Source organism: Amblyomma mixtum, chromosome 5, assembly GCF_055824585.1.
Source record: "Amblyomma mixtum isolate Tamu chromosome 5, ASM5582458v1, whole genome shotgun sequence".
NCBI classification, from domain to species: Eukaryota; Metazoa; Arthropoda; class Arachnida; order Ixodida; family Ixodidae; genus Amblyomma; species Amblyomma mixtum.
Window position 1 is genome coordinate 145,219,910 of NC_143016.1, and position 25,434 is coordinate 145,245,343.

The following is a 25,434-nucleotide window of genomic DNA, read 5'->3' on the forward strand; positions in this document are numbered from 1 at the left end:
CAGAGAAAGGCACAGACGTGCACTTATTATTAGAACTGCTAGATTAGAACTGATTTCTCTGGCACGTAAAAAAGAAAACATTGCTAAAAACACAGAATACAAGCAAGTTTGAAAGGAGATGTAAAGTTTTGCGCCTCCGCTGGGTGTGCCGCATTGTCGGCTGCATTGGCACACTGCAGTAGAGCCGGACAGTGGTGGTACGTACTCGAATACTATGAGCAAGTGGTAGTCTACGCGTGTCCAGTATTTTCTTCCACAGCAGCCGATGAGCCACGCTCTTACGAAGAAGAAATAACAGCAAATTCTTTGAACATGACAGGGCCAGAATTCTCGATGTGTCGAGGCGTGCAGGAGATGCATGCGACAGATACGTTGGGCATCAGTATAAGCACAGCAAGATCCATTCGAGTGACCGACAGAGAGGCGTTGAAGAAATGCTTAACTTCGAAGAAATTCGAAGCATTGATCGATTACTGGATGCGTACGGCTGCATGATGAAGCTGGTGACTAGGAGGCCGGTCGACCGCAACACAGAGCGCTTGAAGTTGAGAATGTCTGACTCCGAGTACGAGTGCCACTTCAGTATGGCAGTTCAGTATGGATGCTGTCTTCCACCGACGCTCCTCACGTCCGTTGCGAAAGAAGGCTGCAGATGTACAAAAATAAGCTTGGGTTGCGTGCTTCCGGAGCACCGCCGCCGAACTGGTCGGACGTAGTCGCGCGGTATTCTTATAACCAAAGCAGGTAGGGGTCAAATGGTCAGGTGATGCACAGTCGCCGTGCGCCTGTCTCACTGTCAGCGTGCGGCAGAAGGCAGGGCAGGGCAAGTGTGTGCAGGTGTTGACGGCGCGATGCTGACATCCACCCACGTTCCTCACGTCCGTTCTGGAAGAAGGCTACAGATGTGCAAAAATAAGCTTGAGATGCGTGCTTCCGGAGCACTGCCGCCGAACTGCATCTAGCGTACGCCATAAGAAACGGGGAATAAAAAAAAAATTTCTGTGTTTCATTTAAGCAGCTAAATTGCATGTAACAAGATGTGTGCCTGGAATATAACGGGAATTCAGCGTTACCATTCCAAGAGCATATTCCGCACGTATCCTGTTTGCACTATTTGTTGTACTCGCCTATCACCTCGTTAATTTCCTCTTGTCATTGCCATATAAATAAAGACAGCACTTCAGTCACATTGCAGGTTGCAGGCACTCCGTTTTTTTAGCCAACAATATTATATCGGGCTTTAACGCCCTAAAGCGCCGTTGTGGAGGGCTTGCGAAATTTCGATAACCTTGGGGTTCTTTGACGTGCTCTCACAACGCACAGTACACGAGCCTTCTAGCATATTTGGCTTTCATCGGAATGCGACCGCCGCAGCCAGGGTCATATACATGTCGTCTCTATCAGGCTTGGGAAGCTGTGCTATACAGCTAATGTACATATCACAAGCCTGCTTCCGGGCAAATAAATAGCCTTGCCCAGCCATGGGTCAAATTGTTTTTGGCAGCGGGCTTGACGCCTATGTGTACAAAAGATGAATGTTCACTTGTTGTCGTACTTCCACTGCTACACAAGCATTTGTTTCTGTCGATGGTCCGTGAAGTAGCATGACGTGGTTTAAACATCTATACACCACACCCACTTGGTTGTCTGACTAGGTTGCTTATCGCATAATACTATGCGAAATCTTGGCTCGCGTCTTCCACAAACTTTGCGTCACTTGTAGGCTCCTTGTTAAAGTCACCCACGCCTAGGCACACACACACGCACACACACAATATACACGCGCACACACACACACACACACACACACCGGCGTTTCGTTCCTGGCCAAGTTGTCTGGTCGCAGCTGCGAATTGGAATCGCAGTTTGTAGTGGCACTCGTTTGCAGATTCTCGGAGCATACCGACGCACCTGCCGTGCGCAGTGTAACCGATTGTCGCCATCTTTTTTTGTGATGAAGAGGATGTACAGGCTTGTGGCGCCGCGCTGAAAGCCACGTAAACCAACTTCTGCGGGCCGCCGCGGTGGCTCAGTGGTATGGTGCTCGGCTGCTGACCCGAAAGACGCGGGTTCGAACCCGACCGTGGCGGTTGAATTTCTTTGGAGGAGAAATTCTAGAGGCCCGTGTACTGTGCGATGTCAGTGCACGTTAAAGAACCCCAGGTGGTCGAAATTTCCGGAGCCCTCCACTACGGCGTCTCTGATAGCCTTAGTCGCTTTGGGACCTTAAACCCCATAAACCAAACCAAACCAACTTCTGCGGGTGGCTCTAACGTATACGTATAAACCATGCGGTACGTTCCACCTTGCGACCCACCATTTCGACGTTAGGCGGGTACATTAACCATATCCTCTTCACATTTGCATCCGGGTCATATCCAATTTCTTGTAGAGTGCCTACCACACCGTTAACAAAGCCGTCAGTCGCCTCCACGTCCTTCAGTAGCATGTACGGCTTGTCGAGGCAGAGCGTAACGCCGAAAGGCAAATTTCCGCTGTCAACTATGCTGAGCTTTTTCATCTTGTTCAGTGCACTCCACTACTAGGCCTCTTTCACTAACCTCCAACAACTCTATTTCCCACCATCACAATCTTCTTTACACACAACTTGACACAGCACTCACACGTTGTAACACACACAGCAATCGCCGCGCGCCGACTACGACTTTGCTGCTGGCGGACCTGCCTGTTTTTCTGGGCCCCTTGTCCTCATCTGTTCTCGCCGCCGGCCTGTACGTCAAGCCGTGACATTTGGTGGAGGTGCTGGGTTGGCCAGCCAATGAGGAAGGAAGGCGCCATCGTTTTCATTGCCAGAATCCCGGTACGTCACCAGCTCGACATCTTGGTCGGCGTAAGAGCATAGACAGACCTTGCCCGGTTCGAACTCTGTCAGCGTAATCCTCGTCCCCCGCAAAGCATTGTTCCACGCGGCTGTATTTTTTAATCAGCCAGCATTCTTTGAGCTCGCCCGCGGGGCAGTAGCGATCGCTGTGAAGGTCAAGTAGCAAGTGTCTAAATGAGGCAGGTGTATTTCTGCCACAGCGGTTTATAACCTTTGCTTGGCCGAAGAGGTGGTTGGTACTCACGCTCCCCAGGCCATTCTCGGAGCACGGGTCCTTGCTTTCTGCCCGGATCTTCAGATGCGCCCGTGGCGATTCCACTGGTCGCACACTACATGATCAACCATTGTGGCGTGCTCCGAGGCCACAACATTGGGAATCGGACGAGGGAACCAAGCCTCCTGGACAACACTGAAATATCCTGAGGACATAATGAGGATATTTTTCTGAGGACATTCTTTATCCTCAGGATGCCCTCAAATGATCCTGAAAATGTATTGAAACCCTTCACTTTCTTCACTGCTATTTGCCGCCAGCGCTATGCCGGGCTGTTTACGTCTCTTCTGAACTTCAGTGCTCCCTACAGAAATATAAATGTGAGCAAGCTGGAGCACTGCCCTTCAGCATGAGCAACTGCCAAAAAAAGTTAATCACTGCAACATGTATCCCAACTTCTACACGTAAACGGCGGTACTGTCTTCCCGACATTTAGGAAAGGTCACTCGATATTTTTCGGAGTTTGTAACCTGTGGCTGCGGAGCACTTTCAAAAACGACGTGGCAGCATCTTGCGACGACCCCGGAATATACTGCCCACGCTTGAGGCTTACGCCGAAAACCTTGCCATCAACCTGAGGAAAATGGTCTTCTATGGCAAAAAATATTTACTTACGCACACAATTAACACTGAAGCTGGTTTCACTGTTTTGACAATTGATCAGGATCAGCTTTGGCCCACGCAGCGAGCACAGGCAGTGCGTCGTTTCCTTGTGCGGCGAAATTGCCACGCATGACCCGTGATTTGCGCACAACCACGCATACGTGCGAGTGAGTCACTTGTGTTATGTTGCGTCTTGCGCGAGTCGGCGTTGCGGACGTTTGGGTGGAGAGGCTAAAAAATCAATGCACCCTTTGCCCGCACCAGTGCTTACACCGTAAACAGGGGCACCTTCTCTCCTGTGCACATATGCTGCAAGAGCAAATCAAGAGGTGCACCCCCTCCACATGTGGGTTGCAATAAGCGCTACATTAAGAGCGTCAGATTCTTGCACACACGGTGACCCACACCGCGACACAGCGAAACGATGCAGACCCCTATTAGCACTGTCCACAGATGCGGTCATAAGGAAGACCGCAGGCCCATCCTTCGCTCTCTTCTGATAGCAGCCGTAGCACCGTAAATGTCGCCATAAACCTTTTGCAACTAGAGGCCGCACACATTCACAATGCTGGAGGTACTGGCCGAACGACGCTGCTTCGTTAACTCGTCGCTTTTGACACGGTTTTACGGCCAACGACTCCAGCGCATTCATCGAGCAGTGCGCAGATATCTCCCACGCGCACCGCGCACGCAAAAGGAGTATCGGCTCAGCTCAGTTCCGACGGCGGTTCCCTTTGAAATCCCTCGCTCTTTGCAAAAGGGACACCCGTTAAGACGTCGCCGCTTTGAGAAGGACAGATCATCGCTCCACAGCTTCAGTTCGACCACTGGCCCCTTCCCGCCATCCCTCTCCCCAACTCTGCGTCTCCTCTCTTTGCCTTTTCTCTAAGGTTTACAGGCCCCCCACTCTCCGACCAAGAGGAGGGAACCAGCTGTAATTTGCTTTGTCCAGAATTCCTTGAGGGGGAGCCGCTGTGCACAAAGCAAGGCGGCGAGAACTTCCAAAAGCCAACCGTAGCATTTCAGGAGCGGGTTTCGTTTGCTGCGGGGTTAATCCCCATACAGGCCATATCAACAAACAAGATCACTCAGGGACCGCTCTAAGAAGGAGAGCTTGCCCTCTTTTTTTATTTTTGCGGGGAACAAAATAGCGTGTGCCGCCGCCTCCGCACTGCGCCATTGGCCCCTAGGTCTTAAGGTAGGGAGAGAAAAGCCTTTGGACTCTGAGACCAGGCGGTGGACGCAAAGGACCACGGAGGGTCCGAGTCTTCTGGTCTCTTGTACAATAGCAAAGAAGCTTTCGCAGCCGTGTGGAACTGCACGCAGACCAGGCTGTATTGTGTCGTCTTATCCACAAGGCGGTCCTGGGTAGAGGCGCCAATATGTGTGTTCTGTAGCGCGTGGGACTGAAGCCCTATGCGAACAAGCGCATCGCCCGCTTTATAGGCGTATCGCATGCATCTGGGAGACCTGAGGCCGCAGCCTGCTGGACGGTCGGAAACGTGCCGACGCATACGCCCGAACGCGAGCGCCGCAGACATTTGAAACGCCTTGCCCTGCCCTTCCTGCACTGTATTCTTGGGTTCTTTATCATTTTTTCCCCACTGTTCTCCTGTGCTGGTAGATTGGCTTAGTTCGCGCTTAACGTTGGGCGCACGCATTCTGCTGAGTCGCATCTCTACAAACAAAATGAACAGGGCGCCTACGGATCTTTGCCGGCGGCGTCTGGAAACGAAAGATACGACGTGTCGTCTGTTTCTTCGCTGAACAGCTGGTTTTTTGGGCTGTGTCTAGATTCGCTGCGTCGATTGAAACGAACACGTTATTCGGCACGTTTGCAGCCTGACCGAGGTCTTCCAACGCTTTTATTTTTTTCTTTGGTTTGCATCTTCTTCCGCGAGAAGGTGGCCCCGGCCAACTCCTACACTACTCGCTCTCGATTAGAAGGGTGAACTTCTCGCTGACTTTGGCTTGGCTTGAATGCAAACTGGCCGCACACAATAATGACGATGAGGATGTTGCGGTCAGTATGCGATTTTTATGAGGCCATAAATATTACGGAATGATTGACTTTATAAGAACAACTTTTTTAATGTCGAAATGCAAACTATTTATCGAAATTTCTCTGCCCAGCAACACGCAGACGGGCCCCAGGCCCCCTAGAATCGATTTTCACTCAGAATGAACCCGCAGCGATGCGGGCTGTGTGGCATAAGGTTCAGTACGACATTGCATAACCCGTGCCCGAGCCGGACTGGCCCCTCACTTTTCTGCGTGAATGCGGTTTGCGCGTGCAGCAATTTACGGATTAATTTTCTACAAGAGGTTGTCAGGTGGAGAGAATGCAAATTACATGTATTATTTTGCCGGCAATTTTTGCGGCGGCTGGAATTTCCTTGGAGGAGAAATTCTAGAAGCCCGTGTACTGTGCGATGTCAGTGCACGTTAAAGAACCCCAGGTGGTCGAAATTTCCGGAGCCCTTCACTACGGCGTCTCTTGAGGACCACGAAACCCACTCATATGACTTGAAGACATAGTTCTGAGGACGTTTCCAGGACAATCCAACCTAGGACGTTATCAGGACTTATTGAGGATGTGTTACAAGCCTTGAGGGGACGTTTTCAGGATGTTTGGTGGGCTGCTGATTTCCGGTTCTCATATGCGCTGCATCTGCAGGCTGATGCCAGTTGCGGCCCTTATACTGTTTTCATACTGTGGGCTGTTTTCATGTTATTGCGACCGATGATAAATGTTTTCGGGAGGTTCTGATAACGATTGAGCACTACTAGTAGAAACAAGAGGGAGTAGTGTAAAGTAGAGTTCTTTCAGGCGGGACGAGTCATAGAATCGGAGTAACAAATTGAGCAAAGCTACACCGGAACTTAAAGCCTAAGTCAAGAATGGCTACTGACGGCTATTTTGCAGCTGTGCACGTTACTAACAAGCACAGAAGAGGCCGTGCGTCGCTGAAAGTGTGATGTTGCACTTTTTATACCTCCTCAACCCTACCCGCTGTATTTGCTGCGTGCAGTGTTGAGCAGCGTCGAGTAAAAAACTGTGCCGATGCCCCCCCTTTTAGTCATTCGGGGCAGAGTGATGAGCGCCATGCCGCTCCGCTCGCTGAGGAAAGCTTTGACGTCCGACCTGAACTTCGAAAACACTTCCTCTCTAGGGTTAAAAAACGGGCTGTAAGGAAGCAGTCGCTTGATCGAGAGTCCATCTGACTGGCTATAGGCTTGCCTGTTCCACATGGCTGTGAGAGGGAGCATACCGCTTCTGCACCAGGTTCTTCTCTTTTGACAGAGGCGCTGATAAGGCGCTCAAAAATTCACTGAACATATTAAGGTTTGCTCCTTTGGTGCAGTCGTCGTCTGCACTGCTGCTGGCTGTCCCTTAACCTACGGCCGAAGCTCCTCGAACACCATCTCATCGACGTAAAACCTGCATATTAGTTAGTCTCATCGCCGTAAAACCTGCACAAGTGGGGTCACTCTGCAGCCACTGCGCATATGCTTTTCGGGTGCGTATCACGTCATCTGTGTTGCGGTCGACCGGCCTCCTAGTCACCAGCTTCATCATGCAGCCGTACGCATCCAGTAATCGATCAATGCTTCGAATTTCTTCGAAGTTAAGCATTTCTTCAACGCCTCTCTGTCGGTCACTCGAATGGATCTTGCTGTGCTTATACTGATGCCCAACGTATCTGTCGCATGCATCTCCTGCACGCCTCGACACATCGAGAATTCTGGCCCTGTCATGTTCAAAGAATTTGCTGTTATTTCTTCTTCGTAAGAGCGTGGCTCATCGGCTGCTGTGGAAGAAAATACTGGACACGCGTAGACTACCACTTGCTCATAGTATTCGAGTACGTACCACCACTGTCCGGCTCTACTGCAGTGTGCCAATGCAGCCGACAATGCGGCACACCCAGCGGAGGCGCAAAACTTTACATCTCCTTTCAAACTTGCTTGTATTCTGTGTTTTTAGCAATGTTTTTTTTTTACGTGCCAGAGAAATCAGTTCTAATCTAGCAGTTCTAATAATAAGTGCACGTCTGTGCCTTTCTCTGTTGTCCTAGCATATTATGCAAAAACGCACGACAATCCGGCAGCAAGGAAGCGGAGGCGCAAAACTTGCCGTCTGCTTTGTAACTTTCCATCTTTGGCTGTGTACTTTTTTTTCTGACGAAACTACGTAGGACTAAACTAATGTACGGACTAATAACAACTTCCTTAATTGTCTAACACAATATTCTATCCTTTATCGAATGCAGTTTAATTTCGTCCTCCATCTGTGTACTGTATGTACATGGTGGAAATAAATCTTCTTCTTCTTCTTCACTGTTCTGTAATAAAGAGTGTCCACATTTGTGCCCTCTTCGTTATTTTCGCATAATAAAGAGCCACTAAGCCTTAGTGAGCCCCCATGCAGTTTTTTAATGCAGAGATTCTGCGCTTTAAATGGAGTTTTAGAAGTCTTTCAACAAGGCAATGTTGGTTATAATATTGATGAAAGGTGTGCAATATGTGGACGATTCTTTTAGGCGTCGCATGGTCTGTACAATTATTACAGCTTTATTATTATTTATTATTATTATTTATTATTTCAGCTTTACTGTGTGCTTTGGCGTCCTCTGCCGCATTCGTTTTCCGCATATTGGAGAAAACCTGTAGGCAGGCCTTGCTTGATGAGCATCGTCACGTGAGTGCCAAGCGCGTCTCTGAGCTCTACTGTGGTTACACCCTGGTCACAAGTACAGATGATATAGCAACGGAGTTTTTAACTCGACTTTTGCTGACACTTCAAGAATTGCTGACGATGTTGATGTAGCGCGCTGTGTTTCAATGGTGTCCCCGCTCTCTGAGGATCCCGCGCAGAGGCATCTGCAGCGTGCAGCAGATGTTGGTGAGTTGCGAAACCACGGGTTCCTGAGCATCCGCAGGGACATCCCCGCAGGGGGATGATGGTGAGCAGTGCGTCACCACAAACCGAGATCATCCGCGCTTAGCCGTGCGTGGTATCGCTGTGTTCGGGGAAAAGGGGATTCTGGTGGTTGAGCCGATGCCGAGCGTTTGGACCTCCAAGGCCCCTCGGCGGAGGCAACAAACCACTTTGGCCCCAGGTTCCTGTAGATGGCACGTCCGGCCTCACTAGACCGGGGAAAATCGGCAGTCACCTTTTCCTATCCTCCCCTCTTTCTTTCTCTTTCCTATCTCTTTCTCGCAGCTCTCCTGTCTCCTTCTCTTTTCTTGGATTTTTCCTCCTTTCAGGCGGCAAGGGTTAACCTCATGTGTCCCAGCCACCTGCGCTACGCCATATTTGGTTAGAGTTACTGTGTACAACTGGCGTGGGTGGGGATTTTTTAAAAGTACCTGACCTGTCCCCCCTTGTTGGCCTCCACGGAGGATGGTTTAGCACGGTGGCTGAAACACTTACTAAACATGATTGCTCTTTGAAAACAGGCCGGAACGAAGCAGGGGTCTTTTTTCAAAAAAGAAAGATAACATTTCGGAAATTATGGATGTACTACATAGCGAAGGAGAAGACACACAAGCAAGACTTATAATCCCCATTCCTGGTAGCAAAGTGCTTGACAAATACCTTAGGCCTTGGGTACAAGTTCTGATTTGACGCCTTCCTGCAAACACTCTCCAGCGTCCTAGACATGAAGAACTAATTCGTTGGCAGGAATTAGCGTAGCCATATATATGGAAACATTTTAAAGGCAGAGTTCTCTCTTCCCCAAGATGCGTTTTAAGTTACATGGCGATACAAAAAAAGCAGTCATAGAGGATTGCACTGTTCAAAAATTCACCGTTTAAAGAGATGCTATCACCGGCAGACATCTAGGCAACGTCACTCGAGGATGCAATCCGCATGATGGACGATGTTTCCTTATGTTCCCTTTGCTGGTCTGCACAAGTTTCCAGTCAACAATCTTTTTGCGCGCTATAACGGCCCTGAGCAGTTCCTGGTTTTTCCGCTTGAGGTGCTCATTGACAAATACACCTTTGTCCGTCCATCGTAGCAAAGGGTGTGTGTTGTGAACTCGGTCTTGCGCACTTTCGCAAGAATGTCATTTATGTTTGTTCCTGCGCGTGAAGCGAACATTTTTGCCCTGTGATTTGGCCGTATCCACTAGGTTTTTGGGAATTTCCTTCTTTGCATCCACTTCGTCGCATTCACCACGCAGACCTTTAATTTCAAGGTTGTTTAATCTGATCTTGCTCGAGTTCATCATCCACCCTAGCTTTTCATTTTCCTTTTCAGTTCACGATTTTTTTCTACCAGCTTTTTCATGTCATGCTTCAGTTTCTTGATATCTTTCTGGATATCTTTCACTGCATCCGATCTGTCCGAGCAAATTTTAACACTACCTTTAACCCCGCCGCGGTGGCTCAGTGGTTACGGCGCTCAGCTGCTGACCCGAAAGAAGCGGGTTCGATCCCGGATGCGGCGGCCAAATTTCGCCTGAAATTCTAGAGGCCCGTGTGCTGTGCGATATCAGTGCACGTTAAGGAACCCCACATGGTCGAAATATCCGGACCCCTTCACTACGGCATCCCTCATAGCCGGAGTTACTTCGGGACGTTAAACCCAAACGTACATACAAATACATACGCTATCTTTCAAATATCTGATAAGTATAAAAATAAACAACACAGATTAGTCTCACCTGCAGATATACAAAAATAATCTTGAGATGCGTGCTTCCGGAGCACTGCCGCCGAACTGGTCGGAGATCGTCGCGCGGCATTCTGATAACCACCGCAGGTAGGGTGTCAGATGGTCAGATAATGCGCGGTCGCCGCGTGGCAGTCAGTCATCGTGCGGCAGAATGTGGGGCAGGCATGTGCTGATGTTGATGGTGCGATGCTGTCTTCCACCCTCGCCCCTCACGTCCGTTCCGAAAGAAGGCGGCAGTTATACAAAGATAATCTTGAGATGCGTGCATCTGGAGCACTGCCGCCGAACTGGTCGGAGGTCGTCGCGCGGTATTCTTATAACCACCGCAGGCTGGGGTCAGATGGTTCGCGGATGCGCAGTCGCCGTGTGCCTGTCTTCCTGCGGCCGGAGGTGGGGCAGGCACGTGCTGATGTTCACGGTGCGATGCTGTCTTCCACCCACGCTCCTCGCTTCCGTTCCGAAGGAAGGCTGCAGATATACATAAATAGGCTTGAGATGTGTGCTTCGGGAGCACTGCCGCCGAACTGGTCGGATGTAGTTGCGCGGTATACTTATAATCAATCGCAGGCTGGGTCAGATGGTTCGCGGATGCGCCCTGTCTCCCTGCGGCCGAAGGTGGGGCAGGCACGTGCTGATTGATGTTGAGGGTGCAATGCTGTCTTCCACCCACGCTCCTCGCTTCTGTTCCGAAAGAAGGCTGCACATATACAAAAATAAGCTTGAGATGTGTGCTTCCGGAGCACTGCCGCCTAACTGGTCGGACGTAGTCGGGCGGTATTCTTATAACCACCGTGGGGTCAGATGGTAAGTAAGGTAATGCGCGGTCGCCGTGCGCCTGACTCAGTGCGGCAGAGGGCAGGGCAGACACGTGCAGATATTCACGGTGCGATGTTGTCTTCGACCCACGCTCCTCACGTCCGTTCCGAAAGCATGCTGCAGATATATAAAAACAAGCTTGAGATGCGTTCTTCTGTAGCACTGCTACCGAACGCGGGTTCGGTGGCACACGCCGGCAAACACACCGCGGCGGGTTCTAAGCCCCGTCACGGCGATATTTTTTCTCTGCAGGTACTGTGAGAGGCTTTGACGTCCACTTTCGGGTTTTGCGATGTGGGAGGCTAGTAGTGCTTTCGGACTGAAATGATCAAGGGTGGAGGCTTCAGAGACCCATGGGATTTTTCAGGACTGCTAGTGAGATGCTTTCGCACTACTCTCTAACCACTCTTTCATTTCGTTGTCCAATCGTAGTAATAGTGACCGAACTCCTTTCGTTTGCGAATAGGGCACTGTAAAATTAAAAAAGCGCGTTTTCTGACGGCCTTTTCCTTCTACAGATACCCCTGCTATTTAGTCTCACATATTGGATTTCAATGACCGCGACTCTTCCAAAGCCGAGCAACCGTTTGGCAAGCCGCTCACCAGCCGTCAAGCCTTTTTTTAGTCCTTGCGCGCACCTCATACATTCCTCAGCCTGGGAATGTGCTGAAGTTGGCACACCAAATTTTCAACTATTCTCTGACCGTGTATATATATCACTGGTTCTTATTCCTCTCATTTTCATTGATTAAAGGTTCGCCAATCTTCTGCACTACAAGCCTGGTAGTCATTGCTCCCGCTTTCGTCATGACATCAACGATGCGCATTCCTTAAGAGGCTACGATCTGACGGAGATGGACTGCAGTGAAGTAACTATGTCCCAGTAGTACCAGCTGCCCTTGCACGGCGGCACGCTCGGAAAGAACTGAATGGGCCAGAGAGCCAACAATTGCGCAACAATGCACTGCCCGCAAAAGATCTGCAGGCGTACTATCGAGGTAAGAAAGTTGTCACAGAATGCAAGGTAAAACTTGCTTCCAACTTTATTTTTTCAGGAAGTAATGTCAGTATAGCTAAACTCAAATACAGTAATCGCACTCCGCTTATACCTCAACTGAGAAGAGTGAAATGGCATGCTACAAAGAGCACTGCTCGATAGGCTAGCCTTTAGGCCAGCCGTGTCAGCAGACTGTGGTGTAATCGGACGTGACAGCATGCTCATCAGTAGATTCCGCTTGCGATGAGGCGAAGATTCGACGCTTTGGTTTTCGAGAAGCGGCCGACGTTGCCATACCAGTCTACCTTATACTTGTCGTACAAAGCCTGGAACAGAGCACAACACAAAATATTCTTGACAAACACACACCGGTCACACAGGACAAACACACGCAGGACAAGGAGCAACGAAGGTAAACTTTTAACACAAGATCAACGATATCATCATTAAGTTCAGAGCACCATAACATTCTGTTATTCCATAAATTGCATCTGCGCCGAACAAATGGCAGAAATATACGCACCTTGTATTCACTTTCAGCTGCGTCTAGGGTGAGCTTGGCCATACGTCTTACAAATGCCCGCAGTTCCTTTAGTGAATAGCCGCTGTAGTACTCCATCTTCTGATCCCAGCTGCAAAAGGCAAGTGATGTGCTTGGCCCTCACGCACACTCTTTTCACCCCGAACATGCGCGCAAGAGCAGAGAAGGAATAAATAACCCCAAGTACCTGCCGCATCGAGGCCTCCACGCCTGCCGCGCCATGGTGGATCTACGCGCTGTGTGGCACGCTTGTAAGCACTTCGAGCAAGAAATCGAAGAGGCCCTGAGCATCCTCTTCAGAAACAGCGAACGCTGCGCGTCGCCAGTAAGCTGAACATTGTAATGATGTGTGGTCATTTGGAGGAATATGCGTTTCACCTCGCAAATTCACATTTCTGTAGCTCGATAACAGTCGTAACGGTCACAGCCTACGTCACTTATGCAGATGTTTGTAGGCGTGTGATACACAATATCAGGCCTTAAGGGAGTGGCGACTATTTTCCAACACGTCTTGTTCTCACTGAGCTGTGAAATCCCGAAAGCGCGCCTACTGCGCAGACTACATCGGCAGTCATCATATTTGCCTGGCAGAAGGTTGCACTGACGGTCGACTTAGGGTAGTCCGAGGGCGCTTGTCCCCCCCCCCCCTTCGCAAAGCAGCCGATCTTCGCCATTCTCAAATGCTGAACAGGAGCCGTGGCCTCCCTTCTGCGCCATGTTGATGGACAAATCTCTTCTCCAAGGCAGTCACAAATGTCGCCAATCCCCGGTTTTCATGGGAAGCCGAAATCTTTGGCACGCGTATGGCACCTGTCATGTACGGGTCATGTAGATTTATTTATTTATTTATTTACTCTTAGGACCGAAGCATTACAGAGAGGAGGGGGTGATACACAACAAAAACAGAACAGGTAACGCAGCACTTCAATGTAAAATCAATTACAGCATTTTTAAACAAGTCGGCGTTTGTAATGGAGGCGATTGAAGCGGTAAGGTGGTTCCATTCATTAGCAGTCTTGGGGATAAGAGAGGCGAAGTGTAAGTTGGTGCGACTGCTGGGTGGTGGGAACAGTCAAGCCTGTTGTTTTTGCTCGTAGCGCTTTATATTAGCGCTAGTGAAAATGTCACGAGGGTGTCACGAATTCAGCGATTCTCAGATCTTGGACGGAAGTCGGGCCCTCTCTGCGTAAGGAAGTGGAAACGCAAGTTTCTTCTCGAATGAGGCCATGATCGTCGCCATTCGCGGAAGTGGAAACGCAAGTTTCTTCTCGAATGAGGCCATGATCGTCGCCATTCCCTCAGATATCTGAAACCTTTGCGAGACGGGGCATGGATGCATGTGAGCTCTACTGTCTATTACTGTCGTGCCGTGTGCAACCGCTTCGAAGAATTTGCAGTGCCTAAAGCATGCCGTATTCAAGTGCGCAGAGGGCGAACATGGTTTTAGCCTTCGGAGTGGCACGGGGCGCCAAGTGGAAAGCTGCCGACCTTTACCGAAATTTGCAGTGTGGGGGAAGACCTAGCGCAAATACAAATTATGAGGAGTTACTTGACGCTCAAAGAAACGGGTACCTTCAAGAAGACGCGGCACAGAAAGGCTACCACCATCAGTGAAGGAGACATCTTGGCTCTGGGTGGCGGAGACAAACACCAGTACCAATGGTTATTCAGTGTCTGTTGTGGTATCTTTGGCGGAAGAATAATTGGCCTCATATTTTTTGACCACACGCTCACTGCTCAGCGGTACCTAAACTACACCGGAAGCGCTAAAGGCAGATGGCTACTTGTTTGAACACATTCGTTAGACAGACATCACAGCGAAAATCTCTGCAACCGTTATCCATGAAAAGAGCCATCTCTGTGAACTCTTGTACGACGTGGAAAACGCACGTAAGTACTATCAAAATTACAAATTCTCTGCCGAGGAGGAATGACCAGGAAATTAAAGCAACCTTCTGTGTGCATTTGTAATTTTTCCTTCGTGAAAACCAATGTGATTCACACGACGTTATCAAGCTTGTTATAATACGTCTTTGCTTGTTGAGGTCTTGCTCCCAAATTCGAACTCATCGGATTGTCATCGTTCCTCCGCATGCATTTTGCTAGCGTGAGAGCACCATTATCGCCGCAGAAACGGGAGCCACGCTTTCAACTGCCGCCTGAACCTACTGGCTCTTATCTTCGAACCAAGCGCAAGGCGAATTTACCACGCTGAGTCTAACTCGTTGCAAGTGCCTGGGTAGGACAATATTTGTGGAGGTCCACAACTTTCCTACTGCCGGCTGAATGAACCTTTCAAGCTATTTCGTCTAATTATTCGAGTAGGACGAGCAAAAAAATGGTCCTGTAACTTTAGACAAACGCTAACAACATCCACTCGATTTCAGTTCTGAAGAATGGTTAGGTTTTTTGAAATCTCGCGCATGTCGGATGCCGGGGTTTGATTCGCACCTACGGCGAATTTTTTCTGTATTTTATTAACGCCGCATCAAGGTCATACCTACGCCATAAGACAACCTTCAATGTTTGTATGCGGGAAGTGGAGCTGTCGCTGCAAAACACCTGTTCATGTCGGCGGGACGATAGGGCCTAAAGGCCACCCTTAAGAGGTGATACTAGCTTCAGTGGTGGCGAACAAGGCGACTGCGGAAAGCAGAGACAAGTAATCAGTGTTACGTCACGGGTCCTGTACATGTTATAGTAGGTGTTGCTTTCTTTACCTTGAAACTTTTATCACTGTGGTAAAAATTTACTCAGGCTGCAATGAACTACTGCCGCACTTGTTTGACATTTGGTTACACATTTTTTTCATTTTCAAAGAGTTGTTTTTCGGCGTTACTGTCTATAATTTTCCAAATTCACCAGTTAAAAATCAAAAGCTACGCTGAACAAGTCCTGTGTGAAGCTTCTAGAATTGAAGCGCGACAATTACAGCATGTAGAACGGGGCAAGGAGGGTGCATGTGCTTACGTGTTTGCACCAACTTGCTCCAACTTACCCCGGTAAGTGTTTTACTGAACTACTTTTCTTCTTCTACTGTGGGTCCTTTCATATCCTTTCAGCGAGCTTAAGGAAGAGCAGAATTATCTACAGCATGAAAACAGTGAACTTTCGAAACAGCTGCAGCGTACTAGAGCAGAGCTAACTGAACTTCAGCAGTACAGTCGGAGAATTAACCTCGAGTTAAAAGGCATCCCTACTTACTGACAGCGAGTCACTGACAGGCATTGTCTCCGCTCTTGCCACGAAGGTTGGAGCAGAAATAACGGTGAACGGTATTGACCTCGTGCATCGAGTGCCAACAAAAGACAGGAACAAATCAAATATCATCGTTAAGTTCAGGTCAAGTGATGCCCGTGATAAACTGCTCGAATCGGCAAAAAAAACTCGCTTAATCACATCGGAGCTTGGCATTTCTGGATCAACATCCGTGTTCGTAAACGAACATTTTGCCCAGAGTATAAATTGTTGCTTGCTAGGGCTATAGCGGCGAAGAAACTTCACAACTGGAAGTATACATGGGTATCTCGTGGCCGGATCTTGGCGCGAAAAGCAGACAACTCGGACGTGATCCGAATTTCTACTGAGGCCGACCTCGGCCTTATAGTCTAGTTCACTCAAAATGCTGACTGTACGAACCACTCATAAATTTTTCACGTCAAATGAATCACGCACCCATACTGCATTGCAATGTAAGGAGCATAGCTAGAAATTTTGACGGCCTTTGTACGTTTCTAGCAGAGCACAGCTTTCTTTACGATGTTATAGCCATTACGGAAACCTGGCTGATGCCCGGTGAAAGCTATAACATTCCCAATTATGTATTTCTATCCCGTCCCCGCATTTCGAACAATGAAGGGGGAGGGGTAGGTTTGTACATTAAAAAGGCCCTTGTACACTGCGAATGTCCGTTTCTTAACGCATCCGTCAGTAGCAGTTCGGAATTTCTATTTGTTGAACTTGAAGGTGTCATGGTTGGTGTTGTTTATAGAGCCCCCCACGCAGATCGCAGTAAGTTTGTGAATGATCTTGAATCTGTTTTTATACACGTAACCGATATGAACAAAAAAGCAATCATCGTCGGCGATACTAATATTGATACTTTAGGTGCCAACCACAGTGAATACACTGACTTGTTATTTTCATATGGATTTACGAATCTTATCTCTACTCCGACCCGAATCGCAGGTTCCAGCTCGACATGCCTCGACCATGTTCTATGCAATTTCGTGCCACCTAGTTATTTGGCTGGGGCATATGATACAGCAGTGGCAGATCACTTCGCGATTGCCTTCTTATACCGCGTAGACGATAGAGATAGACGTAGAACTTCTGACAGCACGTGCGAACATAGGAAGAAAATTGACTATCAAAAATGCGCACTCAGGCTTTCTGAAATGAGCTTTGCAGACCTCGCCGATATGAATGCCAATGAACACTGCTGCAGCCTTGTCGATAGAATTAAAGCTGTGATAAATGATTGTAGTTTTACGCAGAAAAAAACGTACTATACACATCCAGTGTGCCCTTGGATGACAGCAGCTGTGCTAAACATGATAAAAACGCGCGATCACTGGCACACCAAAATGAAACAAAACAGAGGGAACGCATATTATAGTGCTCAGTATAAGATTCATAGAAATAAAGCTGTTGCTACCATGCGTGTACAGAAGAAGCTATATTTTAGTAACCAAATAAACGCATGCGCCGGCAATTCTAAGAAACTCTGGGCTACAGTGAACTCGATAATTCAGCCTACTTCATCAAACCGAATACTTCCTGACCTGGCCCTTTCCGCAGATAAACACCTGCTATCAGATCAGTTTAACGATCATTTCTGCTCAGTGGGTGCTGATTTACGTTTAAGTATGGGTCTCACAGACGAACCTTCTCTTCCTGAGTATCTTGAAAAGACCTTCGGTTTTATAGAAATAAGCAGTGACGAAGTAATGAGTGCACTTAATTCAATGGATGCCACTAAGGCCACGGATCTCGATGGTATTCCGGTTTCCATAATTAAAAACAACAGTGGCGTCCTAGCTGCCACCTTAGCCTCTTTATTTAATAAAGCGTTTCTGTCCGGCATCTATCCTGATATTTTGAAGCTCGCCAAGGTAGTCCCTATCTACAAAAGTGGGAATCCTAATGAACTCGGAAACTATAGGCCGATCTCAATCCTTAGCTGTATCAACACTCTCTTCGAAAAACTATTGGCTAAAAGAATTACGCAATTCCTGACTAAAAATGCAATTCTGTCAACGTCCCAACATGGTTTTCAGAAATTTAGATCGACCACCACGGCTGTGCTTTCTATAACTGACTCAATCAATGAAGCACTCAATAATAACAATATTTCTGTTGGTGTATTCCTGGATATTAAGAAGGCATTCGACACTGTGGATCTCGATATTTTATGCAAGAAACTAGAACGATATGGGTTCAGAGGTGTATCACTCGATTTATTTAGAAGCTATTTAACTGGGCGACGGCAGTGTGTTATTATTGACGAACACGCGTCAAGTTCGCGTCCTATTTCCGTAGGTGTTCCGCAGGGCTCAGTACTGGGGCCTATACTTTTTACACTCTACATAAACAACTTACCCGATTGCCTAATAAATACCCGTGCCATTATGTACGCCGACGATACCTCATTGTTGGTGACTGCTAACTCCGTTGAAACAGCCAAGCATATTTTAAACTCAGAAGTTCAAAGAGTCAATAAATGGTTTTTAACAAATAGACTCACTTTGAACATAGGCAAGACTAAATATGTTATATTTGCATCCCCTTATAAAAAATACCAGAATACCTGCTCCGCAATATCGATAGGAGATAAAGAAATTGAAGAAGTTAAAACTATTCAGTACTTGGGTGTAATCTTAGACGCTGCATTAAACTGGAAACCGCATATCGAAAAATTGCGCAGCAAACTATCTTATGCATGTTTCGTTCTGGCCAAAGCTCGGCGACATTTCGAAATACACACACTAAAAACAATATACTTTAGCTTTTTCCAATCCCAATTAACTTACTGTATAGAATCATGGGGGTTCACTTACATCACTTACATTGAACCTGTTTTACGCCTGCAGAAGCGGGCACTGAGAATAATGACTTGTACAACACCGTATACGCCTTCTCGCCCTTTGTTTTTTAGACTCCAAATAATGCCGGCATTGCAGCTTCGAGATTTTCGCGTTGCACTACTCGTACTAAGAGTCCTCTCCGGCACCTCCCCCTTTCCTTTGAACACATTCCATAGAGCCCCAACTAACAGCCGTTCAGCAGCACAGGGAAGATTTCTGGTTCCTACATCTCGCAATGACTATGTCCAGCGCCGCTTCGAGTATCAAGGGGTAAAAACTTGGAATAAAATCCCCTCTGCAGTCTTTGCAACGTCTAATCCTTATATTTCACTGAAGACCTTTTTTCTGTCACAAATAATTACCTGATTTACAATGCAAATCGCTTTGTGATTGTTTCTTATTATTCTCTGTAGTGTCTATGTTGGGTTTGCCATTTATATGTCATTGAATAATCACTTCTAACGCAACTGCGTTTATTTTGTATATAGAATGCTGTTCCTGCCTTCATGTTTTTTGCACACTCTTCTATTTTTTTTTGTAGTGAGCCCTCTTGTATTTCTGTAATTTGAACGCTCTTGCTTGTACGCTTTGCATTTTTCCACCATTCTTATGTGTATTATTTTGGCATGCATATAGAGAGCATTTGTCCTCACTAATATCTTTGCTTTTATTGCATGGATCCATAACTAGCCTTTGGCTAAGGATCCAGACAGTCATGATATGTACTGTGCTGAAGAAATGATAATAAAAAGAATTGAATTGAATTGAATATGTGTCTCCAGGTCCACCACTAGCTTCTGCAAAAGTGTTTTACTGAACTATTTACGACGACAGGGGGTCCGCAGCCTGGAGACTGGCGAGCCACCAAGCCGCAGAAAGGCGCCCAGGTGTACAAGAGCTGCTCGGCTTGCTTTTAAGGTGGTCATAAAAACGGCGTTAACTGTTGGCCAGGTCGAATACCACGCCGAACACCCGGGTGGCCGGCTTAAAAGACAAAAGGCTGCGCCGAAAAGTCAGATGGTGGGCAAACGCCGTCCCTATCTCCACGAAGAGGAGAAAATGGGGCGTAGACTCTCCTCTCCCCGATGAGTTAATCCGCGCCCACGTCGCCACCCGGCCAAGTGCATTCTCTGCCCAACTCTGGAGGACCTTACGGTTGGCCCCAGGCACCATGATGACGTCTTCATCCGCTTAGGCCTGTCGCGACACCCCATGCTGTATCACAGCCGACAGCAGACAGCTACAACATTCCAGACCAGCGGAGACTGCGGGGAACATTGCGGGCTGCCCTTAATGGGACGCGCAAGCGCGTTGCCCGTAAAAGAGCCATGCACAGCCACGTTCCTCGATAAACGCTGCTTTGTTGTTAATTCCCTGCAGTGCTATAGCCAGCATGTTTCAACAGCCAAAATGAAAACTAAAGAAGCAGCGATTACACTTCTTTTTTTATACAACACGTGACGTACACACCTACACTCACGTGTGATGTCATAGCCATTCCTCGGCTGTTGAAACAAACCCAACCGGCTGAGACAAGAAGTTCAGTTTTAAATTATTTCTCTGCCCCACGCGAATATTAAGAGATTTTCCTCGTGTATGTCTTCCACACAAACAAGCCAACCGAATTTCGATATGCATCCGCCTTTACGTCGAACAAAATCAACTCATGGCTGTTATGAGTCGACTCCCAGTGACATAGGCGACGAACTGGCTTGCTCATTATTATTGCCATGTTCGTAGCATTAATGATCGTGTAAGCGGAATATAGAATTGATCAGGCGTTTACAGATATTTCATGCAGCTTTTTTACACAATGCTTGGCTGAAAAAGACAGTTATTTGTGAAATTTTGATTCTCTTTGTACGTTGCTTCCGGATAAAACTCAGTAGGTCAGAACAATCCGTGTCATGGTGGTGGTGATCTCTTTCATTACTCCCAAAAACAGGGGACCAGTCCAAGGACCGGTTGCGCTGGCTGGACCGGATGGGCAACTGTTAGTGCTATGAAAGGTTCTAGAAAAAAAACGGTGTTGCTTTGGTAAATAATGCTCGCATAAGGCACCGAAGAGAAGCTGCTTTCAGACCGAAAGTAACGAAGCTAAATAGTTTCAGCTCAGATATTTTATCAATGACGCCTATCTCGAAGATGACCAGTTTCAAATATGGCAGTGCCATGGCTTCATGCCCATTTAACACCTTCGCGCAGCAGCTATTCTTGCATTTTCAGTGATACCAGAATACAGCACAATGAAACTCAAAAGAATGCACAATTAGCGCAGTTATAATGGAAACAATACTAAAATGTTGACACGGTTACAAACCAACTCGTTCTTCCACACATCTTGCCCACGACCGGTGCTGATCTTGGCAGACCTGCAGCCAACTAGTAACGTTGGTGGGAGCCGCGAATGAAATACCCGCGTAATGATAACACAAGGCGCAGACGCTTCGCGCAATGGTCTGTGAAATATGAAACGAATTTATTACTGTCACCTGCATTACTTTCATGTCCATTGTTTTATTTCTTGGTATTAAAAAAAAACAAACTGCCACCAACATTCTTCTTTCCGAATGCTTTCCCAGAACTTTGAACCTTGAGCGCCTTCAGGACTGCTTCCCGAGAACTGTTCGCGGATGGCTTGTGCGGCGAGTTTCGCTTGGATAACCTTTTTATTGGAAAAGACAAGGTCGCTATGTCTCGGATGTTGCCGTTGCTTTCACTGCGAATCGATTGGCCACCGTCTAGTTTGTAGCTCTCCCCGAGCCGTTCTGTCAAAGGATCCCGCAGTGCCACAGTCCCTTGCACCGAAAATGGTGCATGACATCCATCTATCTAGGAGCGCTTCCCGATAGGCTTCAATGGCCATCGAGAAGCGACGACTGTGTTGAGAACCACTGTGCGCTGAGCCTGCACCTCGTGGCCTCTGTGGAGCGACCGACATTGGCGTTGCTTTTGTCGACTATCTATCTATCAAAGGTATAGCCACACCACCGCATCATCAGCAGGGACGCTTGCAGAATTTATATCTTGTTCTTATCCTGTGCTGTTTTTTTGCTAGTTTGTATTTTCACCGGAGAGCTCCCAGTTGAGAACCGCATGACCGCTAGGTCGCCATCAAGAGCAGCGCTGCACACGCCCGTGGTGCTACTCTGATAGAACCTGGTGTATAGCTTCTCAGCGGCGTGACCAAACAGTGGGTAGGTAGGTACCCTACAATGAAGCGACCAAGGGAGGAGGACAGCAGCATGCAGCGTTCAGAGCTTGTCGCTGCTCTTTATGTGTCCGCAGAAGGCCTGTGTTCGCATAAGAGGTTTGTTTGGCTTAGGCATGAACATAACTGGGCGACTTCCATGTTTGTAATGCTGCCCAGGCCCGGCACTGAGGTGGTGCGTAGCTGCTGTAGTGCAGCCCAGCATACCTCTGCCTCCGTTATGGGAACATCCAAGACTTGATTTGGAGTTCCGGTATATGATGGACTGTTGCTTTAAAATTGGGAAGTAGGTGACAATGAAGGTGGAATCACGATCGATCCACGCCCTGCTGCTCGACAGTGTGTAAGAGTGAGTAATTTCTTGCTGTTCTCTGTGGGTTAGGAGCTGGACGTAGGAGTGGCCAGGTGTTTCCGTCTAGGCGGTTACAGAGCTGATTTTGTTGCTGCGAGGTCAGGTTGGCGGAATGCTCCATTGCGAGTTGTAGTGTGTGTGTGGCATTTCACGCTTCAGCGTGCGATCATGCATCTGCTTTAGCCAGCGTTTTTAGTAACTTTGATACGCCTCCCTTAGGTGGAGCCTTCGGTACTGCCTGGCTCACTTAAAAGTTCTGCAGCGACAAGCTTTTCGCTGAGGGCCATGGGCCGTTTAATTTGGGACGTCAACCCCTTGTAGCAGGCATTGTCTTGTCTCAAATTCTGCTCCCGGTTTTATCGAAATTGCGCGCGTAGATTGTGCTCGGATGATCTGCAGTATGTAGTGATCGCTGCCTAGGTTTAAAAACCCATATGTCTCCAATCAGTCTGTGAAACGTTCTTCGTTGGAGTAAGGTCAGGGCTGGTGTCCTGCTTAAGCTGTTTCTTATACGCGTTGCTTGTGCAGTGTCGGTGACGAGGGTGAGCCTGTTTCACCAGATGTGTTTAGAGAGCCGTTTACCTGCAAAGCTAGCCGGAACTTAAGCACGGTAGTGCACTTGATGGCCTGGCCAGGGTGAAGAGGCCTGACCGAGACCGACCGAAGGCCACGTTGTTCGTGGGACCTCATTGCCAGCCAGTCGCCATCTTGGGGAAGGGCCGCTGAATGAGACACACATGGACTGCATGTGTGGAAGTCTTAGGCTAATGCGCGGAAATCTCAACATGGCGTCTTCCAAGCTTTTAAAGCCGAGGCAGGCCGGGCGGATGGAATGGACGGGGCCTCAGCATCTTCATAAATAACCTTGATGAGCACAGCAATACTGAACCATAAGAAAACAATAAAAAGATTAACCGCGTGTTCATCAATATGCAGACATGGTTGTATATCCACCCTAGGGCAATCAAAGCAACGAAAACTCCCGGTTTCGTTTAGACCAAATGAACTGCTGATTGGGGAGGTGCATACTCAACACTATACACAACAAACACAAACACTATAAACACCTAAACACAATGAACTATTTACATATGTCTATAAACATGCTGAGATGAGATATTTACACATGAGAGCGGCGTCCGCCAGGTGCCGCATATTTGGTTGCCGTCATCGCTACCGCCACCAGCGGCGCCCTATATATACATAGTGTACACATAAAGCATGTTTAATACACTTGAGCACTACACTGACACATGTACAATGTAATATATACATGCGTACACCGCTATCGGCTCAGAGGTCACAGCTAAAGCCCGTCGGTATTCTAAACGCCTTCTGCACAAGCGCTGGACAGAGTGGTGTTCTCAACTCGACACCCCTGTCGGCAACCGCCACTTGTGGCGTGTGTTTCATTCCATGGAACGCAAGCCGTCCGTTAAAGACTATGCCGAGAGTATTCGCCTTGCCCTTCGTCTTCCTCCAAATGAATTCGCTTCGCAAGCTGCCCTTCAGTTCTTTCCCCGTTCACCATGGCTGAGCTTTATAGCTGCCATTGAAGACATCCGCCCTAACACTGCACCTGGTCCTGACGGTGTACCTTATGCTTTATTTCGGAATCTGGAAGGTGAAGCATTGAATTCACTTCTCAGAATTTTTTGCCAAATCTAGACATCCAGTGAAATGCCATCCGAGTGGAAACATTCAGTGGTTGTTCCGATACCAAAGCCCGGAAAACCACACCTCTTGGAGCCCTACGACCGATTTCTCTTGCCCCAACTATTTTGTAAACTATGAAAAACTGCTTGCCACTCGAATCATTTGCTGGCTCGACCATCATCAGAAATATTCGTCTGCTCAAATTGGTCTCCGACCAGGATACGGTGCTGAGGATGGTCTTGACCGCTTTGCCAACGACGTGATACGTCGCTCACCTGACAGCCGTCTCGTTCGCACAGTCCTGGCAACAGACATCACGAAGGCCTACGACAGCATTCTCCACACAGCTCTATTCTCAACACTATGGCATCACTTGGCATGCCCTTCCAGCTTTGTCAAGCAATTCATGCCTTTCTTTCGCAACGAACATTTGCTATCCGCGTCAATGGTAAACCCACAGGCCACTTCATTTCTAATCGGGGTGTACCGCAGGGCTCAGTTTTAGCCCCAGTTCTATTTAACATCGCATTAATTCCTCTGATACACCGTCTCTCCACCCTTCCTATGTGTAGGTTCTAGCATATGCAGACGATATTACTCTCTGGTCCACAAATCGCTCAGCTCAGGTGCACCAAGACTCCCTGCAAATTGCCCTCAATATCCTCCACTACTTTCTTGCCAACACTGGCCTCTCTCTCAACCTCGCCAAGTCCTGCTATGTCCATGGGGCAATAAAGCTGGCCGCCGTAGTTTCAAAGACACTCCGTTAGTGCTCACTATTGACAATGCACCACTTCCTGAGGTGGAACATACCAGTTCTAGGCCTGCACGTTCATGCTTCAGGCAAGGGCACGGCTTGGCTGTCAGCTATGCTCAAGAGTGCTATAAACACACTTGGCCTCATCCGCAGGATAGCCAATCGCTCTGGAGGTGCCCGTTCAGATACAGCTCGTCGACTTGTTCGTTCTGTCTTTCAACCTCGGCGCCTATACTAGGCTCATTTCCAATAACTTTCTAAACGACAGTGGTCCACACTTAAAGCACTCAACCACGAAGCCATGCGAGTCATTACTGGCCTACCCCGAGCAACTCCTATTCGTCTACTGCAGGAGTATGCGCAGCTCAACACACTGGAAGATTTAATTACACAGAGACAAACCAATAGAGCATGGAAAGTTTCTCTTCGCCCGATGTTCGCGCCTCAACCCCCTCCATTGGACTACTGTCACATCACATCAAACAAGCCTGCTGGTCATAAGAAGTCGGAGTTCTTCTCACCGCCGTTACTACAAAGTTTTTCTACGCAACATGACATCTGCACTCTTTACACAGAGGCCGCCATAACCCCAACAGGAGGATCAACTCTGC

The 25,434-nt window shown here is 48.1% G+C and overlaps 1 pseudogene; it reads right to left on the minus strand.

Moving 5' to 3' along the window:
- Positions 1-12,444: 12,444 nt before the first annotated feature.
- Positions 12,445-25,434, minus strand: part of LOC149343986 (uncharacterized) — a 72,685-nt pseudogene continuing 59,695 nt past the window's right edge.